This window comes from Myotis brandtii, unplaced genomic scaffold (assembly GCF_000412655.1).
Source record: "Myotis brandtii unplaced genomic scaffold, ASM41265v1 scaffold579, whole genome shotgun sequence".
Lineage (NCBI taxonomy): Eukaryota > Metazoa > Chordata > Mammalia > Chiroptera > Vespertilionidae > Myotis > Myotis brandtii.
Window position 1 is genome coordinate 1,254,303 of NW_005370171.1, and position 3,748 is coordinate 1,258,050.

The 3,748-nt window shown below is 59.3% G+C and overlaps 1 long non-coding RNA gene across 3 annotated transcripts in view; it reads left to right on the plus strand.

Annotated features, from left to right (window-relative positions):
• The window catches only part of LOC106728266, a 7,231-nt gene extending 4,390 nt beyond the window's left edge, over window positions 1-2,841 (plus strand). The window contains exons 1-3 of one of the 3 annotated variants that reach the window (XR_001364545.1): window positions 3-90; window positions 1,827-2,247; window positions 2,643-2,841. This is a non-coding gene — a long non-coding RNA (uncharacterized LOC106728266). Of the gene's footprint in view, window positions 1-2; window positions 91-1,576; window positions 2,248-2,642 lie in introns of those variants that run through there. The other 2 variants (XR_001364546.1, XR_001364544.1) reach the window with 2 other exon arrangements.
• Window positions 2,842-3,748: the final 907 nt, after the last annotated feature.

The window sequence follows — 3,748 nt, forward strand, 5'->3', positions numbered from 1 at the left end:
TGCCAGGAGGGCCCAGGTGGCTGCTCTGATGAGTCTCGGCGAGGTCCCTGGGGAGAAAAGCGCCGCGCACCCACGTGCAGGCTGTGAAGTGTAAGGACACCCCGGGATGAAGCCACCGGACACGGACACCGGGGCAGGGCGGGCAGAGGAATGCGGTGGAATTCAGGCGGCCTGGGGAAGAGCAGGGCTGGTCCCTGGTCCCTGGTCCCTGGATGAACCTGAGCCCAGAGGCGCACTCCCTCGCTCTGGCTCAGGCCCCGCTCCCAGGCAAAGCCCACGTCTGGTGACAGCAGTCAGGGTGGTGGTTCTGGGGGCAGGTAGCAGCTGGGGGGGCACAGGGAGCCTCCTGGAATGGCAGCGTCCTGTGTGCTGGTTGGGGTGACGGCTGCTGGCCGACAGCGGATGGGGCTGTGCACTGAGGTGGTGGCCGAGCCTGTGGGGACATGACACCCAGGGCAGGATGTGAAAGCACACACAGGGCAAGCGTGCCCGGCGCAGGGCTGGGCGGCGGTGGCAGGGGCTCAGGGAGAGGCGCGGAGGGTGAGGGTCCCGACGCCCACAGCACAGCCTCTATTTGAGAAGACGAAGACGAAGAGAGCTCGGTGAAAAGATTCCCAGGCCTGGAGGTGCATTCTGTTCCCCTCGGTACTTTTCCGTGTATTTGAAATAGTTCACACTTTTTAGGAAGAAGCAGGTGGGGAGATGGGGGCTGGGAGTTGGACGGGGTCGAGCTCTGACCCTGTTTCTTGTTCGGTGCGACGCAGTCACCAAGAGCTCCCTGCGGTGCATGAGCCCCCGCTGCTCAGGTGCTCAACAAAGGGGTCTGGCGTGGGGCCCCCCTTTTCCTCAGCCCCCCTGGGAGAAGGCACGACTTGCTGGGGTGGGGAGCCAGGGTGGGAAGGTCTCCACCCGCGGCTCCTTAGGCCAGTGGCCTGGCCTGGCCTGGCCGGGAAGGCTTGTGTTTCTGACAAATGGGGCCAGCCAGCCCCATGCCCTGCCTGTCCCGTCCTGTCCCGCCTGTCCTGTCCCCGGGGCCAGGGTCACTCCAGGTGAGGCTCCGGGACAGCACACTCAGCAGGACGCAGGTCACCTGGCCTCCGATTCCACGTGGCCTGAGCCTCAGGAGCCTCAGGACAGGCCTGGATGGGGTGCCAGCCTGCGAGGCCTGCAGCCCTGCCCCCAGGGCACTGTTAGGGTGCTGAGAGCCCCGGAGGGCTGTGGGCAGCCCAGCTGGAGCCAGCAGGAAGGAAGGGAGGAGGGTGTGGGGTTAAGAAAGAGCATTTGGGAAAGGAGAGGGAAGAAGAAAGAGAAAGCAAAAGGGGGGTGCGCACCCAGGCTCTCGGGTGAAAGCCCCCGTGACGCCCCGGGAAAGAATCTTCCCAAACGCGGAGGTTAAGTGATGAGGCCAAGGTGACCCAGCTGCGGAAGGCAAGGTCAGGGGGAGGTGTGAGCAGGAGAGATTGACAGATTTGTGGGGGTGGGGCGGGGACAGCGGAGCCTTTGTAGAGGGTGTGAAGCTGCCCAGGGGAAGGGGAGGCCCTGAGAGTAAGGAAGGAGGGGCGGGGGCCCAGAGGAGGCGGGGGAGGGGGTGCAGAAAGAAGTGACTGGGGCTTGGGCAGGATTCGGGCAGGACCTGGTGGAAGGCACTCCTCCCTCCCGGGTGCCCTCTAGTGGGGACCTCTCACCCTGACGAGATGGACCTGTGCTGCCTGGGCTCAATCCCTTAGGGACCAGGGACCAGCTGGGTTCTCCCGGTGCCGCCCAGCCCACCGCTGGCTCCCCATCCGTAGCTCCCCTCCCCCCCTCCGCAGGCTCTGTTTCATCAGGTCTTGCTGGACAAGTGGCTGCGGGGAAGCATCAGGCAAGAGGAATGTGCTTAGGTACCCAGGGCGCCGCTGCAGCCTCCTGGGGACCCTGTCAGTGAGGACGTGTCTCCCCCCTTTTCCAGAGGACAGCGAGGCTAGAGGGTCCGCAGGCGCCCCGCCTGGTGCACTCCTGCACACGATCACCTGGCACCCGGGTGGAGCAGTCCCTTCTGCACACTCACCTGAGGGACCCTCCTACAGGCTCCACCCCTTGTGGCCTTCAGCCCCTGAACTGGGGTCAGATCCCAGCATGCCCCAGGGCTGAAGAGCAACGTTGACCTTGGAGGAAATAGCTTCCACTCGAAAAGGAAGTCAAATGCTGCTGATTTCCATCGGTGGGAAACCAGGTGGATGACGCCACCGCCTTGGGCCGGATTTACAGGTATGAGCGGCACCCAGAGGCAGCTGGGGCAGGGGCAGGGCCTCCGGCAGTTGGCTTGGCCGGTAGAAGCTTCAACCCCTCGGTGGCCTACATTCAGTGAGGCGGGCGTGCCACCCGTCCCGGGCAGGACTGGGAGGAAGAATCCAAAGGGAGTGACTTGCCAGGGGTGACCTGTCGCCTTTGGGAAATATATGGGTGAGGCGCGCCATCGTCCCTGGACTCTGTGTGGTGTCCTCCCGGCTGGCGAGAGGGGAGATGGTTCCTGGTCCCAGAGGGCGGATGGCACCGCAAGCGGCACAGGCTGAGCGGCAATCTTAAGCAGAGATGGAGCTGTTTCCAGAAAGTTCTACTTGTAGGGATCTTTGATGGAGGGTAAGTGATCGTGGTGTCCTTAGGAATGAAGTCGGCGGGCCATGCACAGAAGCATCACTCGAACTAGGTGACAGGAAAACCCGAAGTCTGGGCACAGAACAGTGAGCTTCTAGGTTTGAAACATGTAACCGGCTGCATTCAAAGAGAAATGCGTGTGTTACTGCCTCACAGATTGTTCTTTCAATTTGTTGACAACCCTAATAAATTATAAAGTTTCCTTTATCATTCGACGCATTTATTTTATGCATTTACACATGAGACTCTGGGCAAGGTTCTCTCTGTGGAGCACCCCTGCCTTTGCCCACCCCTCCCCCAGGGTGTCTTCTCTCTCTCCTCTCTCTCTCTCTCTCTCTCTCCCCCTCCCTCCCTCTCCTAAGCTCCAAGAGCCCCTCTTTTGCCTCTGTACCTTCTTTCCTGAGCCCATTTCTTCTATGGCTCACTTCTTCTACCTCTGTGACTTTCTAAATAAACTTTCTCTTAATAAACAAATAAGATAAAAGTGCCATTCTGACCGCCAATGAACGGATAAACAGAATGCGGCATATACATACAGTGGAAGGAAACCCTGATTGGTGCTGTGACAAGGGTGAACCTTGAGGACTTTTGCTGAGTGAGTGAGCCAGACAAAAGGACAAGTGCTGTCCTTCCAAGAACTACTAGAAACAGAAAGCAGAGGGTGGCTGCCAGGGGGAGGGGAAAAGGGGAATTTCAAGGGGGTAGGAGCTTCATACTGGCAAGATGTAAAAGGTCTGCGTGGCTGTTCCTCAACAGAGTGAATGTACTTAATACTACTAAACCCTAAAGTTAAACGTGGTTAAGATGGCAAGTTTCACGTTGTGTATTTTACCGCAATTTAAAAGTACAAAATGCAATAAAAACACACTTTTAAAGACTTAAGCATTTTAAAAGCATGATGCTTAGCCGGCATCCCTGAGTATCATCACAAGCTAAACAGTCCACAGGCGCCCAGGGCCCGCAGAAAGGTTGAGGTGCCCAGCGCCCCCTGTTGGCAGAGCCCAGCAGGAATTCCGGGCGGCCGGGAATTCTGGGAATTGTAGTTTGCAGTCTCCGGCGGAGCCTCGCCGCGAAGCTGGGAGACAATAGACCCAAAGCCGGCGGCCACGCCCGC